This window comes from Sesamum indicum, linkage group LG10 (assembly GCF_026168435.1).
Source record: "Sesamum indicum cultivar Baizhima isolate 11 linkage group LG10, ASM2616843v1, whole genome shotgun sequence".
NCBI lineage: Eukaryota > Viridiplantae > Streptophyta > Magnoliopsida > Lamiales > Pedaliaceae > Sesamum > Sesamum indicum.
In genome coordinates, this window is record NC_142666.1 from 8255168 (window position 1) to 8281331 (window position 26164).

Sequence of the window (26164 nt, forward strand, 5' to 3'; positions counted from 1 at the left end):
TGTTCGAAGAGTAGGCGATGGAGAAAGGCATGATCCCACCGCCTCCTCCGCCCCTAGCACCGTTGTTTGAGACAGAACAAAATGAACCATCTGTAGAACCATATGTATCAGAGTGGGCTCCACTCCCCTGTGTAAGGAGAAGGTTTTTCCCAGCAAGAGAGGAGGAACTCCATGCACCTCCCCTTCACAGGCACAAGTTGCCTAATCGAGCTTAGGGAGCCCCGTCCGAAGAAGTTAATTGTAGAAGAACACTATCGTGGAGGCACCAATGCGAAGAGAGAAGTAACTCCATGAGATCAGGGAGCAAGTAGATCGTATCAGTAGAATGATGGAGGCTCAGGAGACCCATCGATGGAGGCCCAGGAGCACCCCTGAAAATGGATAACGTCATCGTCCGAATAGGGACACCTTTTATTCCTGAGATCCTGGTTGAGATTTTGGGGCATAATGTGAAGATTCTTGATTTGCCCAAATATCATGGTGAAATAGACCCCAGGAGCACTTGACAGCCTATGACAGCATATTACAGTTGTATGGACTGTAAGATACTCTTTGTTGTGAATATTTGTCACTAACCTGTATGGGAGAGCACAAGAATGGTTTAGCTCGTTGGTACCCTCAACTGTGGTTTCTTATTTACGATCAGCTACCTTGAAAATTTCTACATCACTTTGCTAGCAAGAAAAAGCTAAAAGGTGAACATCATATCTATTCACCATTAGGCCCTCCAGTTCAGTGAGTATTTGAGATTCCAGATGGGGGGAAATCTTGGTTTTTCCCTTTCCAACACTACTCTTCGATGTCTTGGTAACCTTCTTACCAGGAAGAGTGATTTTTCACTCCAAAATGAAAATTCACTTAACCGCTAAAGAGCTAAGAGGAAGGTCATCACCATCGTCGTCTGCCTCATCAGAGTCATCCGCACCTATTAGCTTCCTTTTACACCTGGTGGAGGGAACAGCGGTGTGAGAACTCTCCCTCTTACCCTCCGTCATTGCATTGTCACGGCTTGCAACCTCAGTAGAAAGCACCGGAGGCATAGAGGAGTCAGATAAAACCACCACATCAATAGAGTCACTAAAACCACGAGAAGCACCCTTGGTTTAGACCTTCCTAATACTAGGCTTGTTGCTGATAGTGAGCATCCAGTTGAAAACTGCGTGAAGTTATCATAATGTTCATTGAAACAAGCAAATCAGAAATCAGTAAACAGAGTGAAATAAGGTGATCAACCTTAGAAAAAACAAAGAAGCATATACCAAGGTATGAGTCATCCAAGTCAAAGGAAGCTGGTGACAAGCTAACTATGGAAAAGATTTGTTCAGTCATAATAACCCTATAATCATACAGATACTCCTTTACCCTCTCCCTTAGAAAGCTATCATCCCATTAGACAAGTCCCACAGGTTATAGAGGAGGCTTAGACAAGCGCCATCTATTAAGACTAACCTATGGCTTATCTGATGGAGGGTGAACATAAAAGAAACGACTAATAACTACATAATTTGTCATGATTTTTTGGTGATTTTGCCTTCCTTTTTGAATCAAGTGGATTTATTGTATTTTCAACTCAAAAGGTTTCATATGGGGTAAAGATGGCAAAATCAAGCTAAAAGTGGAAATTGAAGGCACCAAAAAGGGAAAAAACGATTTCTGACAGTTTTGTTGAACCGAGTAAACGTGCCCACACTTAGTACTCCAGTCAACACTGAAAAAAAAAAAAAGAAAAGATGCGATTTGCATGAAAAAAAAAGGAAAGATTTACTGCGATTTTTGGAAAGGATCTCTTGAATATTTGGCTAATGCAATAGAATGATCTGTTGACTTTCTAATGACCAATTATGTACGTAAACACCCTCTACGTCTAGATTCATAAGATGCTTTTATTATAAATAGGGGGACCTCTCAATTTGTGGACATATATTCAATTCTATTGACAACTTCACTTTCAAATTCTTCTTTAGTTTTAATTCATTGACTAGATTTAATGAAATTCCACTTACTAGTGTGTTCTTCCATTAACATGTCCAGCTAATTTCATCATTTTCTAGTTTAGGTTAAGGTGATTGCTTGATTCCTAAATTATTGTAAGATCTAATCCGTGCTTTCTACGCTTCTTAAATAAGTATTCATGTTATTCTGTGTGCTCTACTACAAATATTTAAGTTATGAATAATCTGGCCAGTTGTTCATTATCAAGAAGGTTTTCTTTGCTAATTGAACTTTACAAATCCGTGTAATTATTTGTTTAGTTCAATGTACTCGGTAGCAACATAGCATGATCAATTATGTAAAAGTCATTAGTTATGTTATGTGAAATGATGATCAAACTTAAATGAATTATCCTTGTAGGAATTTGTTAGTTAGAATTAGGTTTTTCTAATTCTTAATGCTGTTAATGGACTAAATCTTGTGGACGTTCCTACAGTTGTCCATTGATTAGGGATCTAGCCAACGGTCGTACTTTGACTGACAAAAAAGTAACAAAAGGTAAGGTCGTTAGGTCGTATCAATGACCATAACTAGTTTATTTATTTGAACAAGTGTTATATTTGCATCAATGATCAACCCATGAAATCAAGCATGAACACGACCTTAACCGAAAAAGTCTTCTTTCCAATATCTACTTCTCTTATTTTTACTAGCTTTCTAGTTTAATTTGATTTTTAATTATCCTCTTTTATAATCAACACCTCCCAATCATTTTTCTACTTTTGAAAAAATCAACTTAACACGGATCCCTGTGGAATCGAGCCTAATTCCACTTCTACAAAGTGTATGTAGGAATTATTTTTTGCAGTCTCGACACCCATCAAATTTTGGCGCCGCCGCCGTCTCCATCGGTGCATGGTTCTCTTCTCCCTTTTCCCCCTTCTTCTTCTATTTCCTTTTAGTTTTTCTTGCTTTATTTTATCTTGAGATATTCAGAGATAAGTAGCCACAAAAGGAATGGAGAGGAGGGTTCTTCTTCCAGATCGGGGCCTCATTACCATAGTACCCGTTCCCCGAGCATTCTTCCACCATCCTCTGAAGCACTTGGCGGGAACCTTAAATTCACAACACGTGCAGCTAAAGATCAGTATAACCTACTCTGCACACATAATATTTTACCTTACAAAACACTGCACATTGACACTTTTAGAAGTTTGCATGCTTTCGAGAGTAGTAGTTTATTGATCGAAAATATTGGTTGGCGTTGTTTTTTCGAGAGGGGAAAGAATGGAGGTGGAAAGTGAAAGAGAGAGAGAAAGAAAGAAAAAGGAAGAAGAAACCATGAAAAGAAAAAGAAAGAGGGGTTTTTTATTTTTGGTATTATTATTATTATTATTATTATTATTTTAAATCATTAGATCGAATCATAAAATTTTTATATAGATATAGTTGAAATTAATAGATGTTCACAATCTGCAAAATTATATATTTACAAATGTTAGTATAACATTGATATAACTATCATCTTATATTATTGAATAACATGGGTTAATCGGACCATCAAAATTCAGATCAAACCGTTAGATATGATAAAACTTACAAAAAAAATACATTCCGTAAAGTTTTAGATTTATTGGATATACGGATGTCAAAATATCGTACTCGAAACACAAGAGTAATCATTCAAGACGGTGTATCGTTGAATCAGGCCATGTAATTTTAAATGATACTATCTGATATGTTCTAATGGATACAATCTTGTATATATTTAAGTTTCGTATGAATCAGGTGCCCGAATTTTAAGATATCTTAATTATTGATTAAACTTTTTAATCTCAATATATATATAATAAAATAATAATTGGAATTGTTCAACCATCATCATCAGCATCATCATCATCATCATTATTATTTTTATTGTTATTATTATTATTATTATTTTAAATCATGAGATCGAATCATAAAATTTTTACATAGATATAGTTGAAATTAATATATGTTCACAATCTGCAAAATTTATATATTTATAAATGTTAGTATAACATTGATGTAACTATCATGTTACATTGTTGAACAATATGCGGTAATCGGGCCATCAAAATTTAGATCAAACCGTTAGATATGATAAAACTTACAAAAAAATACAAAATATCTACAAAAATTTATATCTATTAATTTCTTTTTGAAGCAATATATTGCCTATTTCCAAATAGACTGATACTTAATGTTTGTGTGATGGTGTTTTCCATTTCAGGGTCTTTTTGTAAAATTAAATTTGGGTACTATTTATTACCATACTTTTTCATAAATTAAAAAATTTCTCAATTTTAATTCTATATGTCTTTTAATTTAATAATTAATAGAGAAGTTAGGGACTGTTAGTCAACAAAAATATTTAAGCGAAAGATCCCTTGATTTCTCCATTAATTATTGTACGAAAAAATCACGTGAAAAACCAAAATGAAAAAAGTTTCTAACAAATAAGGTATAATATGAAAATATCAATATAAATAGAATTAAATTAAAAATGAATCTAATTTATTGGACTCAAAATAGGACTATTGAGTCAACGGAGTCCGAATCAATATTGTCATATTTATGTCATAAATAATTATTAATATATAATAACTTTAAATAATAAATAATATAGAAAAGCCTATCCTTTTTCTTTTTTAACTCACTCTTTATCCCGGTATACCTACGCAGTAAACTATTATCAAATTTCTCTTTTCCTCTTCTTCCCTCTACCCACAACAAAAATGGTAATTCTTCACTTTGTCCCCAGTTTAATCAACTTCGTCGTCCTCTCCTGCTTTCTAACTTCCCCATCACCATAGTCGATACAACCCAAAGTCACCAAAAACACCAAAAACTTCATCTTTTATCAGGACCTAATCTACTCTGACTCTCAATCACCCAAACATTGACTGTTATGTTCTATCTTACATAGTGATATGGGCAGATTTACTCACTAAGGGTTAAGGACCTACAGGAGTAAAGGTTGCCGATACCCAAGCCCCATAGAAGCCCAGAATATGCCACCCAAACCCTAATCCATGAGGAGGATCCAACCCAAATTGGGGGAACCTGAGAGATCCTAGTAGTAGAAGGAAGACACGTGTTTCCACCTTGGGGACGCATCTTAGTTCCATACATTTGGGGAACAACTATAAATACCCCCAAGAAATGAATATTCAAGTATCATTTACTACACTTTTGTGTTTGAGCTCCGACCATTAGACCTCATCCTTCAATTCATCACTTGATTGTTAGATGATTTTTCTATGGGCAACCCTAGCATTGCAGATGTTTGTTGTTGGATTTCAGGCTTATTTCGCTCGAACTGAGGATCGCTTAGGCCTAATGATAGATTGGGGGCGGCAATGGTAGGGGGACATCAAGAGTGGTAAGGTCAAGGGGATAGACAACAAAACATAGCCCATCGGGACAGGAGATCATCTCCAATGGGAAGATACACCAATTACACCCCATTGAGTGTCACCAAAAAGCAGACCCTTAATAGCCATAGAGCAGTTCAACATGTTGAGATGGCCCATAGAGCTCTTAAAAGCTCCGAATACGTAATACACGAATAAATGCTTCTAGTTCCACAAAGATTGGGGGCATGATACAAAAGAGTGATTCCACTTTAAAGATGAAATTGAAAGGCTAATGAAGTAAAGGTACCTAAAGGAGCTACTCCATTCGGCAAACAGAAAAAAAGGACCATAGGTAGCCATTCCTAAAGACATCGGCAATAGATGGAGGACTAGATTGTGAGAGTGAGTGTCGATGGACCCCAACAAGGACAGAGAATGCAAAGGGAAAGACGTAGAGAAAATCCCCGACAATGATAATGTGCCAAAAAGGGAAGTAATCAACACGATCTCTAGAGGACCGACAGATGTCCACTCAGCAAACTCCAGTAATAGGTATGCTCAAAATCTAAGATGTAGGTGGAAAACACTCGTGGTAATCCAACGAAAGGAAGATTCGATTGTATCCTTTGACGAAAATGAGTTCAGGGATGTAGAAGGACCACAAATTGACCCGGTGGCCATATTGATGGATATAGCAAGCCTTGAAGTGTGAAAGGTGTTGGTAGATAATGGCAGCTTCGTAGATATCATCTTGCTTAATGTAGTTTAGAGGATGGGGTTGGAGCAAAATACCATCATAAAGCATGAAGTCAAGAAGATGCTCAAAGCAGGATATGTAACAGAGACCCAATATATGAAATGACTATCCAATTTGTGGTCGTTCCGAAGGGCAAAGATAAATGAAAGATGTGCACAAATTTCAGCAAACTGAATAAAGGTTTCCCGAAGGACCATCAAATGTTACTCCGAATTGATATGTTGGTCGACTCCACCACAGGTTGCGTAATTTTTTAGCATGATGGACGCCTTCCAAAGATATCACCAGATTTTCACAACTGAGGAGGATCAGGAGAAAACATCGTTTATCACGGCTAAAGGTATATTGCTATAAGGTCATGCCGTTTTGTCAAAAAAAAATGCTCATGCTATGTATCAAAGGTTAGTGAATAGAATGTTTTTGAGCTCATCGATTGGACAATTAAGGTGTACGTTGATGATATGGTCGTGAAATCGAGAGTAGATGACCACTTCGTCACTTGACCAAATATTTCCATGTAGAGCAAAATTATGTGATGAAATTAATTCTATGTTAGGTCAAAGGAGAATAAATTTTAGGTTACATGTTCAGTGAAAGAGGATTAGAGACAAACTGAGAAAAGATACAAGCCAGCTTTACAATGAAGGCACTAAGAACAGTCAAAGAAGTACAACAACTCGCAGAAAGAATTGTTTCATTAAGTCATTATTTGTCATGATCGGCTGATAAAGGACTTTCATTCTTCAAGATATGGAGGAAAGTTAAGGATTTCAAATAGATTGAGGAATGCAGGACAACATTCCAAAGTTTGAAATCATACTTTACATTGCTACCACTGTTCATAAAACCAAAAGTCGAAGAACATCTGTTCCTATACTCAATAGTGTCAGAGCCAGCTCTAAGCTCGATATTAGTTTTCGAGATTGGGGAGGAGTACGGGCCAGTTTATTATGTTAACAATATGCTCCAAGGCGTGGAGACACGATGGATGGAGAATTAAAAGTTTGTCCTTGCGTTGGTTGTGACAACTAGGAAATTGAGATCGTACTTCTAGTCACATCACACGATCAGACTGACTAATCAACCCCTTAGGCAAGTGTTGGTTACACCAAACTTTTCGGGAAGGCTAGTTAAGTAGGCAATAGAGTTGGAAGAGTTTTCCATAGAGTTTAGGCCAAGAAAAATCATGAAAGCTCAAGCTTTGGCAAATCGTGTGGTGGAGGCGGCAACCCCGACAAAAAAGCACAAGAATGCTTATAGAGAAGGAAAAATGGATAATGCGTACAGACAGTGCTCTATCGGGTCTTTGTAGTATAGGGGTCTGGATATCAGGGCCTCAAAACTCTGAAGTTGGATTCACCGTAAACTTGGGTTTTCAGGCAACAAACAATGAGACCGGATATGAAGGACTTTTGGCAAGAATCAACATGTTATTAAGACAATTCGAAGCTAAAGTGGTAAACCGCGACTCTGGGAGCTATGAAGCTTGTAAGGATAGGACGAAAGTTTGTCTAACCAAAATAAAGTCTCGTGTGATAGGATTTGACAGTTTCACCTTACAACAGATAACAATGTCGAAAAATGAGTGAGTTGATTCTCTAGAGAAGGTTCCTAATATGGTAATGGGGATGACGAATAAGAATATCACCATACTCATGGCTCAGACGTTGCAAATCAATACGACAAATCCAGTGTCCCTAAAGGCTAAAATCAACGTGATAGAAGAAAAGGAGGGTCAGATAGCAAAGTGGAATTCTTACTTCCAATGACGTACGACACTCTGCAACAACCCCGTTCCTACTTTGTACACACCTATAAATATATGCCTTGTGCAGTCATTTGGTAACATCATTCCTCATTCTCAAACTCTCACTTATTCTCTCAAATGTCTCTTGGTTTTGAGCTACTCTAAGCTTACATTTTGCACTCTACATGAATATATACGCTTTATCATCATTTGTTACTATATTCTCACTTTAATTCAAGTTTTTCTTCTTATTTTTTCATAAATTGTTACAGATTTAGATATCAGAGTTCTAACCTCTGTTTTGTAGGACTAGTCCTCTGATGATCTTATGATTTTTTCTTGAAGATCCTTCAACCTTTTTGGTATGCGTCATTTGCTCTGTCTGTTGGAACACTTGAGCTTCGGTGTGAGAAATGGCGAATTCTTATAACGAAGGTGACAACGAATCGTATGACGGAAACTCTTCCCTCCTTGCTGCAGCTGGACTTACCGTCCCACCTACAGATCCTCTTTCAGGAGCTGCTAAAGCTCCTACTCCAGATCCAGCTTTAGGGACTAATGCTCCAGCCCCAGCTCCAACACTCAATTCGATAGTTGGACCCATCGCTACGAATCCACTCTTCTATGAGCAGCGAGTCAGTTGATCATGGAAACCATCAACTCAACCCTCCACGATTCCCAAGCTAGCGGAGCTCTAGAGAGAGGAGGAACACAAGGAAGTCATGGTATCGACGAACATATTCCTACTAGTCTCCAGCAGAATTGATCCACCCCCGCTGACTTTGCAGGCAAGGAAGCAACTATAATCAACCCGCTGATATCTGGCTGTTGTTGAAGAAAGTCATGCTGGAACTCTGCCAGCAGATGATAAAGGAGACCACACCTGTTGAATGCGACATTCCCTTTGGCGAGCACATCATGGCGGAAGAGCTCCCTGCTCATTTCTAGGCATCCTTGAACATACCTGCTTACAACGGTACTTCTGATCCAGCTGAACATATTTGTAAGTTTGAAGATGTAGCCCTGCTACATAGGTATATTGATGGCATTAAATGTCGTGTTTTTCTTACTATGCTAACATATTCCGCCTAACAATGGTTCGACCAACTTCCAACTAGATCAATTAGATCTTTTGTACAATTTAGCTCCCTCTTTCAACACCAATTTGCTAGCAGCAACAAGGACTGAAAATCAACCATTAGCCTTTTTGGGATCAAGCAGTAAGAGAAGGAAACTTTGAAGGGCTTACGTGCAATGTCTTAACACAGCCATTCTAGAGGTCCTTACAGCTCAACGGGAGGTGCTTGTCAATGCATTTACTCAAGAACTTTGGGGATGGTCCCTATTCGAATCCTTAACTAAGAAACCAGCTATTGACTTTTTGGACGTACTAGCTTGAGCAGAAAAATATATGAACTTGGAGGATGCCTAGCAGGTGAAAAATAACGGTTGTGATAAAAGAAAGGAAAGTGAATCACCATCCACTCACAAAGCTAGAGGAAAACCACGAGGACGTTTCAATCCACTCGATCCAAAAAACGAATATTGCACATCTCTAATAACTAGTCTCACTAGGATGCTAATGGCAATCGAATTTTTAGCATTGCAATGGCCTAAAGGCTCGAAAGAAAGCCCCCAACTCCCAAAATCTAAATATTTTTGTAGGTACCATAGAGAGTACAGGCATGATACCCCCTGCCGGCAACTAAGGCAAGAAATAAAAAGACTCATCGAAGCTAACTACCTAAAGCATTACATGGACAAAGAGAAGAGGCATGAGCAGAAGGAAGAACGCTCTCGCCATAACACCTCCGGCAAGAGCGAGCAGTAGGGTCAAGATCTTTTTGAAAGAGAACATAGTAAAAAAGAGGCCTAGGCTGCAGAAATGAGCGTAGAAAACATCCCTACTAAAGATGTGATCCATATGATAGCATGAGAATCCATGGACGGGGATTCAGGACAAGCTAGACGTGCCCATGCACGGGCAGCTAGAACCACTATGAAAATAGACGACAAAGCGCCAGCAGGGTAACTCATGATCCACTTTGGTCTTGCTGACTCGTAGGAAGTATATTTACCTTATAATGATGGACTTGTTATCTCCACTATAGTGGCTAATTATACTATTAACGCATCTTTGTAGACCTAGGCAGTTCCACAGATGTCCTGTTTTACAAGGTGTACCAATAGATGGAGCTAGGCTACATCCCACTAGAGCTGGTAGATACCTTGTTAAATGGCTTCACAAGAGAGGTCGTGCACCCGTTGGGACAAATCTCCCTACTTCTTTCCTTGGGATGGAGCCCACCAAGAGGACTAGGATGGTTCATTTCCTGGTCATGGATATGACATCAGCATACAACATGATTTTATGATGACCTGCTCTGAAAACTTTCTAGGCAGTTGTCTCCACTTACCATGTGAAGCTAAAATTACTTATTGGGACTTAGGTAAGAGAAGTCAAAGGTGACCAATACATAGCTAGGAAGTGTTATATGGAGGCGATAAGAGGCGGCAAAGGGAAGATGGATGTGGACCCTCCTAGCAAGGAAAAAAATCAAGATTCCACTGGCAGGATGATCTGAAAGGTATCATTCCAGCTCGCGTTCGGCCGGCTGAAGAACTACTAAACATCCAGCTGGTGCCTGGAGAACCAGAAAAAATCACCAAAATTGGTTTCCAACTGACTCCGACGCTAGTTGAATAATTAATTTTCTTCTTACAATAGAATGTTGATGTCTTTGCTTGGTCAGCTAGCAACCTCGTGGGCATTAATCCCAGCACAGTAGTACACAACCTGAACTTAGATACTGCTTTCCCACCAGTAAAGCAAAAGAAGGAAAACTTTGGGCCTGAGAAGGATACAAAGAAGAGGTAAGTAAATTGCTGGCAGCATGTTATATTAAGGAAATCTAATTTCCAGAATGGTTATCCAATGTGGTGTTGGTCCCTGAACTAAGTAATATGTGTCGCATGTGTATTAATTTTTGAGATGTTAATAAGGCCTGCCCTAAAGACATTTACCCTTTACCCCTTATAGACCAATTAGTGGATTCCACCTCTGGTCATGAATTATTGAGATTAATGGATGTTTCTTAGGGTTATCACCAAATTATGCTTAACTCCAATGACCATAAGCAAGTTAGCTTCATCACATCAGAGGGAACCTATTGTTGTGTTGTTATGCATTTCTTGCTAAGAATGCAGGTGCTACATATCAACGACTAGTGCACTGCATGTTTCTAGAACAGCTGGGGCGTAATATGGAGGTCTACTTTGATGACATGCTAGTAAAAAACTGGTAGATGGAACATCATCTCACTAAGCTAGCTGAGACATTCAACATGCTTAGGAAGTATCACATGAAGTTAAATCTATCCAAATGTGTGTTTGGAGTATGATGTGGTAGGTTCTTAGAGTACATGGTTATTGAAAAAGGAATGAAGTCAACCTAGGTAAAATTCATGCCATCCAATAAATGAAGCGTCCTATCAACCTCAATGAAGTGCAGAGACTAGCTGGACGCGTAGCAGCTCTTAGTATATTCATATCCCATTCAGTAGAGCGCAACTTACTATTCTTCAAAGGTTTAAGGAAAACTAAGAATTTCGTTTGGGATGAAGAGTGCCAGGCGTTCCAAAATGTTAAGGCCTGTCTGTCTGAATTGCCATTGCTCTCCTAACCAACACTTAGCGAACCACTGTATCTATGCTTAGCAATGGGGCTGTACGCTATCAACTCTGTGCTCATCGAGAAAATAAGGTATAGCATGGGGCCGAACAACGGTACCATTAGGAAGAAAAACTAGATTTTGCTTTTAAAAATAGCAGCATGCAAATTACGTCCTTGTTTCTTGTCATATTCCATTTGTGTACTTACTACTACTCCCTTATGAGGAACACTGGGTAACAATGAAACCGCAGCTAGGATAATTAAGTGGGTTGTCGAACTCAACGAGTATGATATTTCCTATCAGCCCAGGCAGCTATAAAAGCTCAAGTACTATCTAAATTCGTAATGAATCCATGTTCATGGAAGAAGAGGAAGAAAACTAGTTACTCTATGGCTCTTCCACCCTGGCCGACAGTGGAACTGGAGTAGTACTACTAGCCTGGAGGGGGACGAGCTGGAATATGCTTTATGATTCGATTTTAAAACCTCAAACAATGAGCTGAATATGAAGCTCTTATTGCAGTTATCAGAATGGCCTTGGATGCGGGAGCTAGGAATTTAATTGCCTACTCCGAATCCCAGCTAGTGACAAATCATGTCAAAGGCAAATATGAAGGTAAGGAAGAACGGATGAAAGAATACCTCCAGGATATTAACAAGCTTATGAGGCGGCTGAAGAACTTCCACCTCCACCAGATTACCTAAGCAGAAAACACCAAGGCTAACTACTTAGCCAGATTAGTTAGCTCTTTGGTCGATTGTAGCACTCGGACTATTACTATAAGAACCCTCATCAAGAGCTGTCTTAAAACTAATATAACTATCTTACAGATTGATACAAATTAGTGGAAACCATTCCTGGAGTACCTTAAAGAAGGAATCCTGCTGACGAAATGGGGGCACCTCGCTTGAGAGGCAGGGCAACTAGATTTGCTCTACTAGATAGCATCCTATATAAGCATAGTTTCTCCCAGCCTTACTGCCTATGCTTGTCAACAGAGGAAGGTAAGAACATAGTGTAGGAAATACATGAAGAAACTTGTGAATCTCACATAGGTGGTATGGCTCTGGCAAACAAAACCTTGCAAGCAGGATAGTTTTGGCCAACTTAAATTTCTTCCCAACAACACTAGGATAACGTAAATTTCATCTTGTGGTTGTAGAGTACTTCAGCAAGTGGGTGAAAGCAGAACCTTTATCCAGGATCACATAAAGCGAAATGATAAAGTTCTTATGGAAAAATATAATCTACAGGTATGGTTTACCTCGTGCCATTATTTCTAACAATGGTCATCAATTTTAGGGTTGGAAAATCCAAGATTGGTCCATTGCCCATTTTCAAGCCAATGGACAAGTCTAAGTCACTAACCGTATCCTAGTACAAGGAATTAAAATGAAGTTGGAGCAAGTAGGAGGACAGTGGATAGATGCATTACCCAGCGCTTTGTGGTCATATAGAAGTACCCCTAGAATCACTTCGGGAGAGGCCGTTATCCTAGCAAAAGCTGAGCTAGAAACCTCAAAATCCAGCATTACGAGCAGGAGAATAATGGGAACTTGCTTCGAGCTAACTTGGACTTGATAGACGAAGTATGAGACGATACTCGTACTTGTATGAAAAGATTTAAGCAGATATTTATCAAAGCTTACAATCGACAAGTCAAATAGAGGGAGTTCTAGGTAAGAGACCTAATGCTCAGATAAGTCGACGCCATTAGACAAGTGAGAGAAGAAACACCTAACCAGGATGGACCTTATAAGGCCATTCGCATTATTAAGTTTGCACCATATGAGCTTAAAGATACCGACGACAGGAAACTTTCTCGGCCATGGAATGCTTGCAATCTCAGGAAGTTTTAGTCCTGAAATTTCTCTATTTATAAACGCTTACTAGTATAATCAAATATTCTCTTCTTAATAGAAGTACACTTTTTGCTCTCCTTCTGGTGATACTCGTATGATAAGATTTGGAATAAAGCTAACTGCACTGGTTGGAACTTGTCCTTACTTAAGCCACCTTGCTCGCGTATGCTTTTCTCGAGTCACCTTGATGGCACAGGCTTTTCTCAAGTCACCTTGTTGGCGCATACTTTATTTAAATCGCCTTACTGACGCAGGCTCTTCTTAAGCTAACTTGCTGGCGCATACCTTACATCTATCACACTAACTAGCACCCTCTTAACCAACATATTTAGTTATTTACTCCGAACTATTAATTTTCCCTATGAATCCATAAGTCGCACGATACTATGGTCTACTTTATTGCGAGATCGAATCTCTCTTGCTAACATTGATGATAACGGGAACACTTAGAACAAGTACCCATAGAGGGGCAAAGTATCTCAATATTCCTTATTTTTATAGTGGATCATACTTGTTCATTGGACCAAAACTTTATTTGCATACATCACATACTCATATAAGCCCTTTGGACGAGCATAAGAACCTTCTCTAATTAATGAGCACGAGGTGGAGAATCCCATCTACTTTTTCCTACTTAAAAGTATACTAACTATAGAAGGAACCGTATTCACAAAAACATAGGAGTTGAGTTCTCGGTCAAGTATCAACATATAGGAGCAATAATGGACGAAAAACATAAAACTGTATAAACCATGAAGCAGGAAAAAGACATAGAGAGAGAGAGAGAGAGAATAAGCACTCAAAGCCCATAGGAGGGCATGTCAAAAGCCTCGCATAGGAGGTAATGACAACAAAAAATATTGTTCATTTTAACATAAAGCAGATTCATTTATCAGTAGGAGGAGGAGCAATTTCATCACCACTAGCAGGAGGGACTACTTTGAGGGGAAAGGTATAACCCACCATTTGATTCCCTATTCTGCTAAAGCTTCACCTTTTCAGGGAGCATGAAGTAAGGTCTCTGGAAACTCGCAAGGGATTTCCTTGTCCGACTCAGGGGCATCGGCCCAACCCAAGTGAATATCCAGGAAATATGTAGGAGAGGTTAAACAAGGATAGCCCGTATCTACGTATTGCAAGCACAGGTCCAATATCCATGCTAATAATACTTTAATGCGTTATCTGATAGAAGTAGTTGAAATTCCATTAATTCTTGAATTCGGCCATCCGGCTGGACACAGCTCCTCCAATTTCTAATTTCCCTCCTCAGAAGAAGGATATCATCAAGCTTAAGCATCGCCTACTCCAAGCGCTCACAAAGACTTGATATCTCTGACCTTAAATGAGTCAGGCTGGCTTCATGCTTGCTTTCCATTTCCCTTATTTCCATCTCCAGCTCCTTCACCTTCCTCTAGGCCTCCTCCGCAGCAGGCCCTCCTCGTTCCAACCAGCTAAACAAATCCCTATCCGGCAATGTAGACTGGAAAATAAGTTAAGGGTCTATCTAGCCTGCATGCTAGAACGTATTAAATTTGATTTTCTCCTTTTTTTCTTATCTTACTAATATGAGAAACCAACGAGTTCATGCCTTGATCATGAGGCAAAGCTTCTAGGAAGACTTTATCAGGAAGAGAAATGAGTCCTTTTAGAAAACCAACTCCTTGGCTACCCTCGTCCTCATCTTTCATGAAAGATGAAGCCCATCAAAGCTACTTTTCTCCCCTTTGATATTTACATCAGCAGGGCGGGGAGTACCAGTGCGGATAGAGGGTTTAGGAACCAAAGGAGCCACGGAGCTGGTGGAGACTTTGGCCTTGTTAGTGAGGTCGAAATAGGCTCTGCCTGGAGCTTGCCTTTGTATCACTTAAAGACGCTAAAGTCGTTGGAGTAGAGGTAGGGATTTCGACAACAGAGCATTTAGATGAAAAACCTATCCCAGGAATTTTTCCCGCGCCCCAGAGCCTTGTCCTACAGTAAGTTGTTGAACATATTGACTGCAAAAATTACTGGTTATGTTAGGACGATCATTTATATCCAAGTCAGAAAAGCATATAAAAATACAAATTAAAATACACAAGGAGTTATACTAACAATAGCATCCAGAATGACTTCTTTAGGACTTAGCCCATAACAAAAAAGGAGGGCTGGGTGAACTAGCTCATCAGGATCATATTGGAAAGCATTTAAATGGTCTAATAAAGGTTTGAAAGGAGCAGTGCTATTACGGGTCGAGTACCTAGGAAGTCTAGGGGCAACAAGAACCCATGTAGTGGGGAAACTACTACCATATCCTCTATGTTTCTCCTCTTGGATTCCTCCCTAGAAATTCTCCTCCTGCTACTTACCTCGTCCTCACCCTTGCCCCTTTTAAGGTCAAATTGAGATGTATCATAAAGGGCTGCCAAATCAATAAGGAAATCCTTAATAGCTCGCTCATTCACACCCCCTCATACATGATTAAGAATTTTAGGAAAGGTACAAGACTTACCTAGATACAGTGGACATGGAGAGGTGCTAACAGGAGAGAAGTTGGGTGCCTATGAAATTAAGGGGTTAGATAATGCCGTAGTTTCAAATGCGAGAGAAAAAGTGAGGGGAATTTACCTTAAATTAGGAAAATGGTAAAATAGCCACATTGGAAAGATGTATATGCATTACCATGAATAATCCTTCTAACTAAGGACTCAGCGGCCAGCTTGCTTTCCCACCTGCCACGTAATCTCCAGGGAATTTCAAAAAGGACAAGACTCTTCTGCTTCATTATTTTATGTAATCATTACCAATTATGATTTTTTCACAGGTTTAAATTCAAAATTGAAAAATTTTGTTCTCACAAGAGGAGGGAACCAACCAACATCTCGCAAACAACTTATCAGGATTCGTCCTGTAATGAGCAAGAAAAAATTTCTCTTTTTTTGTGGAGCAGTCACCTACTCCAGCAATCTAGCTATACGACATGCACCCCAGAATTGGGAGGTGGAGTCATTTGATAACATCAACAACCCCCGTATCCTGCTCTGTGCATATCTATAAATAGAGGCCTTGTGTAGTCATTTGATAACATCATTTTTCACTCTCAAACTCTTCATTATTCTCTCAATTGTCTCTTGATTTTTGAGCTACTCTAAGCTTATCATCATTCTCTTACCATTATTCTCACCTTAATTCAAGTTCTCCTTTTTATTTCTTCATAAACTATTACTGACTTGGATATCAGAGTGTTAATCTCTGTTTTGCAGGGCTAGTGCTCTAATAATCTTGAGACAAAAATTTCGCCTAGAAAAAATTTCACATTTTACACACAAAAATTGTACGTACTACATACATAAATAAAATTCCTAACCTTGTTTTGGGTCAACAGAGTGGTGCGCCACTAGCGGTAGGAGATTGGGCCAGGCGGTGGTGGGTGGGGGAGTGGGGAGAGAGAGAGACAGAGAGAAAGAGAGAGTGGGAACGAAAGAGGGAATATCTGCTAAGGGGTAAATTTGGAACGATAATTTTTTATTATGATCGTTCGAACTACCGGTGAAATGATAAGAAAATGGCATGGCTATCTCAAAAAACGACGACATTTTAGTCTGTTGGATTTATGTTAAAACAAATAGGAATTGTCATTTACTAGGTAGACTGTTCCTATGACTGTTCCAAATTGGACAAACAACGTCGTATACCGATCCCAATCTTATAACCGCACTACAAAAAAGGGGGAGTTTTAGGGCGGGTTTTGAAATTTATTTATTTATTTATTTTTGTCTTCGAAATGATTTTCAGGACATCGAACTTATTTGAAGTGCATTTTGGAACGAATCGAAATCCGTCCTCACAGACGGCGTTACAAAAACTTAAGAGCGGTTAAGGCAGAACCATTCCTATTTGGGACGGTAACTGTATCTATAATTGAAAACCAGTTCCTACTATTGAATTTGTCCAAATATTTTTTATTTTTTAAATTGGAATATTTTTTACGAATTTTGCAATAGCTAAATTAATTTTGTCGGGGATCTTTTGGAACGGTCTTCATAATACTCATGCCTGAATTTCAGAACTAGTTTTATTTGTAGTGGTGATAAATATAGGAATGGGTTTTGGAACTATACAGTGCAACGGATTTAGGAACGATTAGTCTTAATTAGGAATACTTCTGTAGAAGTGTTTTAATAATGGTATTAGGAATGGTATTTCTTAATTTGAAACACATATTTGAAACTGAAATAACAATGGTATTTGGATCGGTTAGCTACTAATTAGGAACACTTGTTTGAAATGGTTGTAGCAATATTTGGAACAGTCAGTCCAGTTTAGGAACACGTGTTTAGAACTGTTTTAGTAACGCTACTTGGAACGATTATTTATTTAAATTTGTAATATTTTCTTTACCTTTACTAAAACTATTCCTAATTTTTGAATTTTATAATTTATTTATATTTTATAAATTATAAATATATTTAATATATTTGAATAAATAAATAAATTTATATATTTTAATAAATTTTTATATATAATTAAATTAATTTAATTAATTTAATTAATTTTAATTAATTGTATTTATGAATTTAATTAATTGAATAAATATAAGATAATAGAATGTAATAAATATTATAAAACATGAATAAATAAGAAAAATATTATGGTAATATGAAAAATTATTTTATTACAAAAATAAAAAAAATTATAAAGCTTAATCTAATCCCTCCTCGTCAGCGACGTTCATATCGTCTTGATTTGAGATTGGGGGTTTGTCAAAGGCGAAACTACAGTCTAGGAGGAGGCTTGCATCTCCCTCATCATGGCCATCATGTTGGCCATCATGAGCTCGAGGTTGACCGATGCGGTCCACCATGTTCGAATTTGGCGGTGGCAGTGGGGTGGGGGTGGTGATGGTGATGTGAATGTGCGACTGAAGACATGGGCCTTAGAACCAAGACCGAATACTGGCCCCTGCTCTTGCCCTCAACTACAGCCAACTACATCTGCTACTCCGTCATCCACACCAAAGCCCCCAATTTGGCGGGGGCATCATGGTCCTCGATCGTGAGCTGAAGCTGAAGATCCTCTAGCAGTTTCTAGAATGTCACCTACAAAACAAACAAAATTATTAGTACTTTTAACGAAAAATTAATTTTTTTAAAAAAAGTAATATTAATAATTTAGTTGCTTACCGCCACCTCCGCCGCCCTCCTCTTTTTTCTTGTAGCACCACTCGAATAATTTCATCTGTTTGGGAGGCCGACTGAGCTCTGCCTCGTGTAGGGAACAAAAAGTTAGCATCGTATTTATAAAATAATGATATACCATATAAAATACTATTATTTACTTACCAACTTTCTCTTATGCATGCCAACAGAGGGAGACCCCTCCGGTAAACAGTCAAGGATGCCGTGGGGTTCGCCGCCTAATTCGCCTTATTTTTTGAGGACTCTTACTAGAAGCCCTCCCTGGCTCAGTACGTCTGGAGTTGGAGCTAGACCTCGTTGGCCAACTAGAGTGGCCTGACTAGGCTGGACCGAGAGATGGAAAAAGTCTTTCTCGATGTACTTGCCAACCAACATGTGGAAAACCCGAAACATGAACCATGGTCACAGTCCACCAGTAGGTCATCGGCAAAAATAAAATTAAACAAAACATTACTAAAAATTATTAAAAAATTAGATTATCGGATAAAACTAAATTATTTTATAATCGACTATCTTCATTTTCTGGAACCATAATGTTGGTGCTTTGGAGGCACCTGCCTCAGACACGGGCATGGATGAGGAAAATGTCCCCACATGACCGCATTGATGCACTTGTGGAAGCGGCGGTCAGACCTGAAAGGACATGTTATATTAGACATTTTCAAGATAAAATAATACTAAAAAAATTAGGTAAACAAATTTACCATGCGTCATCGAGGCTGATGTACTAGCATGCTGATAGTGGAGGGAGTGATGGTGGTGGTGGAGCAGCGACCAAGGTGGCATACTACTGTAATATCTCATCGGCTGCTTGTGCAGCTCTAGATGTTCCAGCATCATCTGGAGCTTGTGGGGCGGGGGATGGTCCGGTCGTATTAGGTGGTGTGGGTGGTCGAAGGACTACTTCCCCAACCTGGGAAGCACCCAACGATGTTGGTGGTTGTAGTAGGCCACGACCGCGGCCACGTCCTCAACCATGCAGTACAGGTGGTGTATCACTAGAGATTATCTAAACAAATTATTGAGAAATATTAGTCTAAAATTTTCAACTATTGACATTAATATGTATGTAAAGTGGATATCACCAAGATAGACCAACCAACTATTACAATAATGGAGTTCAAAACTCCTTAAGAATATTACACACCGAATAATTACAGATTTAATGAATAATAACGAAGAATAAATGAATAATATAAATAACAGTCGTAATAAGAAATCACCTTCTAATCCTTCCTCTTCTAGGGCAGCACATGAAATAAGGTTATGGCTAAGGTTAGGAACATACCTAACGTTTTTAAGGGTTAACCTATAACCATCTTTGAAATTTAAAGAAATGTCACCAAAACCTTTAATCTCACAGCGTTTTTCGTTTGTTATAGAAACAAAACCAGAATTTTCAGTATTAAGATTTGAGAAAATTTCTTTAAAGGGGCTCATATAGAAAGTGCAACCGGAATCAATTAACCATTCATACATATTCATAGAGTACGCAGAATTAACCTCCCAAACAACAAACACGTCACCAGAATCATCAGAAACATTATTCACTTTTTCTTTTTCATCACATTGTCTTTCTCTATTGTCCCTTTTTTGTTTTCTACAATTCGAAGAATTTTATTGTCCAGCCTTTCTTAACACAATATCAAACAAATTAAGAACAATAGAAGAGTAGGCATATTCATTATTTTCCAGTCTTTTTCTTCAGAAATACTTTCAGTGTATCTACCATCTATTGCTTTGAAAACTTTTTGCTGGATCAAAATACCCTTCATTTTTTGTTGCCAAATTGAGAAATCGCTTTTACCATCAAAAGGCTGTAGGTTATAACCGGCCATTAAAGTTATTTTGATAGGTTTATAACAGTGTTTTTCAAGAAACTTTTAATGGAATTTTAGAGAAATTCTAGCAGCGGATTTTTAAGTCAAAATACTATCACAGATAAAATCACGACAAATTTTAGTTATATTTTCAAAACATTTTCAGATCACAATACTCGATATAAAAGGAATTCACAAGTCACAGTAGTAGATCACAAAGAATCACGAAATATTTGCAGCAAGAAATATTATATTACTAAGGATTTCAGATCACACTAAGTCACTAGGTGCAAGAATAATGCAGTAGTCACAATAGGCACAAAAATATAACAGACATAGTAGATCGAAAAATACAGAGATAACTTCAGTATTTAGAGAAAGAACACAGGGACAGTAACAATATCAAAACAGGAAGTAGTAGGCAAAAGAAGAACTCAGATCACACAGATCAACCACAAGTCCGAGGCCTTTCTAGCCTAACTCCCAATCCAGATATCCGATGACCTCAAAGGTCTGGTGTGACGCCCCAAAAATTATAATATTTAATTGGGAGACTAATTGGTAAATTTTTATGAAACTTGTTTAATTGGTAAATAAGTTATGTTCCACAATTGGAATATAATAATACTTGAATGAATTAAATTGGAGTTCGTTATAATATTTTGGGACAATTTATATTAATTAAGAAAATTATGAAGGACGTAAATGGTATTTTGAGAAAAGTTTAATTAAATAAATAAAATAATAATAATATTATATATATAAAAATAATATGTATATATATATATATAAGTAGAGAGAGAGAGAGTTGAGAGTGGAGGTGGGGCCCAATTCCCACCGCCTCACTCCCTCTTTGCCTTTTTTTATTTTAGTTTGTATGTTGTTTTTAATATACACACAAACATATGCACATACAACACACAGCAAATTGCAATTTTTTGGCGAGAGAAGAAAAACAGACGGAGGTAAGAAAATTGCTATTTTAATTTTTATTAATTTGTGTAATTATATTATTTAATTAGTTCATTTATTAAATGTTGATTATATTAAGTGATATACTATTTAATCGGAGTACTTTATGATTTTAACTATTTAAATTAGTACCGACTTAAATACCAAAGCGGATATAAAAATGATATCGTTGGTTAATTAGATTATTAAATTTATTAGATTTGAATGTTGCTATAGCCAATTTATGTAATTCCATCGGAATGATTAACCAAATACGCAATTCTATGTATTATTGCTTAATTAAATTATATAATAGCGAGAAATTGGTAGAAAATTCATGGAAATATTCCAAAAATTATATTTAATAAATGGTATGTTAATAAAGAGGAAAAACGAAGATTTGTATTTCGATAGAAATGGGATATTAAAGAATTATTAGAAATTGTACAAATGATATTCAATATTATATTTTAAAGAAATTACGATATTCTCGATATATTAATTGTGTATGATATAACTTATTATAGGATACGGGGGTGAAGTAAAATGACTGACAATTAGTGACAGAGTAGAAAGAAACGTTGTAAGGTCGAGGTAAGTAAATAATTAGTATTATCTATATATGCTTTCTGTATTTGTGGTTTTACTGTTATATGAATTTGTGGTTCGTGCTGACATTGATTTGTCTGAAATTATATAAGTGATGAATGATTTGATTTGATTGTCGATATTATGTACGTGGAATGAGGAAATACGTTGAAATACTATGTGTGTTGTTTGATGTGTTGTGGGTGTCTGAGAATGAGAATGTAATGATATATTGTTTTACGTTACTAGTTGCTTACAAGAATGGTGATATGTGGAAATGAGGGAGTGGTGGAAATTGAATATAATTGTGGCGTGAATACCCCTTGACGTGTTGAAAATGCTATGTGCGAAAAGAAAGTGCTATGTGCGAAAAGAAAATGCTATGTGCGCAATGAAAAGAGCTTTGATGCGATGCTATGTGCGAAAAGAAAATGCTATGTGCGAAATGAAACAGCTATGTGCGAAATGAGATTGATGAGCCGGCTGTCAAGGGGGTTCACTTAAATTTATATAACGGTGAGATTGAGTTGGCGGGAAAAACACAATATCACCTTCTGGTAAGCAAACTAGGAAAAATAGAGTTTGGTTAGTTGTCTTATTATGAGATAGTCATGTGGTGTAATAAAGTTGATTATGTTGGAATTAAATTTGCTTGTATTCCATTCGTGTTACTTATTTATCTTGTTTGGGCTATGGTTGACATGCATATATAGATAGGACTGGTTATTTGCTTACTGAGTGGCAGGCTCATTCCCCTGCTGACATTTTCTTTCAGGAATAGACTTTGAGGTGTCTGACAGTTGAAGATTAGGTCCACGCGCTATACCCAGGCAGGTCGGGCCAGTATGCTGTTTTCTCCTCTTTGTCAGTTATAATACAAAACACATTTTGTTGTATAGAGAGAACGTAGACGTGGAGATTAACTGTGGTGGATTAGTTGTGGTGTTTGATTTGTATATATGATGTTTTGGGTTGATTGTGTCGTTATGACGTTGGGATTAAGTATGCAAATTGATTAGTTGATTATGTGCAAATTTATATATATGAACATAGGGATTATTATAAGTATGACGTTTAGGGAAGATATAGCCTTGTAGCGAAGGGGGTGCTACATTAGGTGGTATCAGAGCAGGGATTAGATTTCCTTGGGATAGTAGACGAAATGTAATATTATACGTAAGATGTATATGTTAGGAATCTACTCACATGTGTGTATTTCATATAGGATGGAAGGGTCAAGGGAAAACGCTGCTGGCCCAACTGAGTCATTAGAGTGTGTGCAGGGTCATGATTCAGGATCAGAACATCAGGGGTTAGAATTCCAAAATAAAAATGCCTCACAACTAGAAACGAACCCCTTTATGTAACAGTTTGTTGAAATGATGCAGAGGACATGAGAGATAAATACCCATATTTACTCCCTCAGCCGGTAAGTTAGTTAAATTTCGAGGACGAAATTTTTATTAGGAGGGGAGAATTGTGACGCCCCAAAAATTATAATATTTAATTGGGAGACTAATTGGTAAATTTTTATGAAACTTGTTTAATTGGTAAATAAGTTATGTTCCACAATTGGAATATAATAATACTTGAATGAATTAAATTGGAGTTCGTTATAATATTTTGGGACAATTTATATTAATTAAGAAAATTATGAAGGACGTAAATGGTATTTTGAGAAAAGTTTAATTAAATAAATAAAATAATAATAATATTATATATATAAAAATAATATGTATATATATATATATAAGTAGAGAGAGAGAGAGTTGAGAGTGGAGGTGGGGCCCAATTCCCACCGCCTCACTCCCTCTTTGCCTTTTTTTATTTTAGTTTGTATGTTGTTTTTAATATACACACAAACATATGCACATACAACACACAGCAAATTGCAATTTTTTGGCGAGAGAAGAAAAACAGACGGAGGTAAGAAAATTGCTATTTTAATTTTTATTAATTTGTGTAATTATATTATTTAATTAGTTCATTTATTAAATGTTGATTATATTAAGTGATATACTATTTAATCGGAGTACTTTATGATTTTAACTATTTAAATTAGTACCGACTTAAATACCAAAGCGGATATAAAAATGATATCGTTGGTTAATTAGATTATTAAATTTATTAGATTTGAATGTTGCTATAGCCAATTTATGTAATTCCATCGGAATGATTAACCAAATACGCAATTCTATGTATTATTGCTTAATTAAATTATATAATAGCGAGAAATTGGTAGAAAATTCATGGAAATATTCCAAAAATTATATTTAATAAATGGTATGTTAATAAAGAGGAAAAACGAAGATTTGTATTTCGATAGAAATGGGATATTAAAGAATTATTAGAAATTGTACAAATGATATTCAATATTATATTTTAAAGAAATTACGATATTCTCGATATATTAATTGTGTATGATATAACTTATTATAGGATACGGGGGTGAAGTAAAATGACTGACAATTAGTGACAGAGTAGAAAGAAACGTTGTAAGGTCGAGGTAAGTAAATAATTAGTATTATCTATATATGCTTTCTGTATTTGTGGTTTTACTGTTATATGAATTTGTGGTTCGTGCTGACATTGATTTGTCTGAAATTATATAAGTGATGAATGATTTGATTTGATTGTCGATATTATGTACGTGGAATGAGGAAATACGTTGAAATACTATGTGTGTTGTTTGATGTGTTGTGGGTGTCTGAGAATGAGAATGTAATGATATATTGTTTTACGTTACTAGTTGCTTACAAGAATGGTGATATGTGGAAATGAGGGAGTGGTGGAAATTGAATATAATTGTGGCGTGAATACCCCTTGACGTGTTGAAAATGCTATGTGCGAAAAGAAAGTGCTATGTGCGAAAAGAAAATGCTATGTGCGCAATGAAAAGAGCTTTGATGCGATGCTATGTGCGAAAAGAAAATGCTATGTGCGAAATGAAACAGCTATGTGCGAAATGAGATTGATGAGCCGGCTGTCAAGGGGGTTCACTTGAATTTATATAACGGTGAGATTGAGTTGGCGGGAAAAACACAATATCACCTTCTGGTAAGCAAACTAGGAAAAATAGAGTTTGGTTAGTTGTCTTATTATGAGATAGTCATGTGGTGTAATAAAGTTGATTATGTTGGAATTAAATTTGCTTGTATTCCATTCGTGTTACTTATTTATCTTGTTTGGGCTATGGTTGACATGCATATATAGATAGGACTGGTTATTTGCTTACTGAGTGGCAGGCTCATTCCCCTGCTGACATTTTCTTTCAGGAATAGACTTTGAGGTGTCTGACAGTTGAAGATTAGGTCCACGCGCTATACCCAGGCAGGTCGGGCCAGTATGCTGTTTTCTCCTCTTTGTCAGTTATAATACAAAACACATTTTGTTGTATAGAGAGAACGTAGACGTGGAGATTAACTGTGGTGGATTAGTTGTGGTGTTTGATTTGTATATATGATGTTTTGGGTTGATTGTGTCGTTATGACGTTGGGATTAAGTATGCAAATTGATTAGTTGATTATGTGCAAATTTATATATATGAACATAGGGATTATTATAAGTATGACGTTTAGGGAAGATATAGCCTTGTAGCGAAGGGGGTGCTACATCTGGCCAGGTGGGAAATCAGAGGGATAAGCACCGCGTTAATAGATTGAAAAATAATATGATAGAAAAATAAGTACGGAATTTAAAAGGAGGGGTTTGAAGAGTTACAACCACTAGACGAGTCGGGGATCAGAGACGAGGCTCTGATACCATTGTAGAGTGGATATCACTAAGATAGCCAAACCAACTATTACAATAATGGAGTACGAAACTCCTTAAGAATATTACAGATTTAATAAATAATAACAAAGAATAAATGAATAATATAAATAATAGTCGTAATAAGAAATCGGCTCAGATTAAGCCAGATCCAAGACAAGGGAACACGACCATAGAAGAGCACCGCACCCAAACAGCTACCCACGGTAACTCCACAAAGCCAAAAATCCAACCAAAACTCAGATCACTGTATCACTCGGTCACAAAGACCCAACTCAAGTATTTCACAAAGAAATAACAAGGCTCAAGAAGGTTTTCTCACTTTTTAACCGTGTTTTGCCAAAGAGGAGAAAACCCTATTTATAGGGTCGAGAGAAGTGATGTAGATGGAAAGCCATGGTCGCTTTCCTTACGCCATTACCTTAGCAAAGGAAGGCCACCATTTTAACCGGTGAGAAAGTAAGGAAAAGATCTTAAAGAGATTTCAGAAGAGAGAACAGACGGTGCAG

At 37.2% G+C, this 26164-nt stretch overlaps 2 long non-coding RNA genes across 2 annotated transcripts; both read left to right on the forward strand.

Annotated features, from left to right (window-relative positions):
* Positions 1-21193: 21193 nt before the first annotated feature.
* Positions 21194-22910, forward strand: LOC105172300 (uncharacterized). Its single transcript, XR_016067771.1, has 3 exons — positions 21194-21310; positions 21824-21890; positions 22660-22910. It is a non-coding gene; the product is annotated as an uncharacterized LOC105172300 (long non-coding RNA).
* A 746-nt stretch (positions 22911-23656) lies between these two features.
* LOC148786601 (uncharacterized) lies at positions 23657-25410 on the forward strand. The gene is made up of 3 exons (XR_016067772.1): positions 23657-23810; positions 24324-24390; positions 25160-25410. It is a non-coding gene; the product is annotated as an uncharacterized LOC148786601 (long non-coding RNA).
* Positions 25411-26164: the final 754 nt, after the last annotated feature.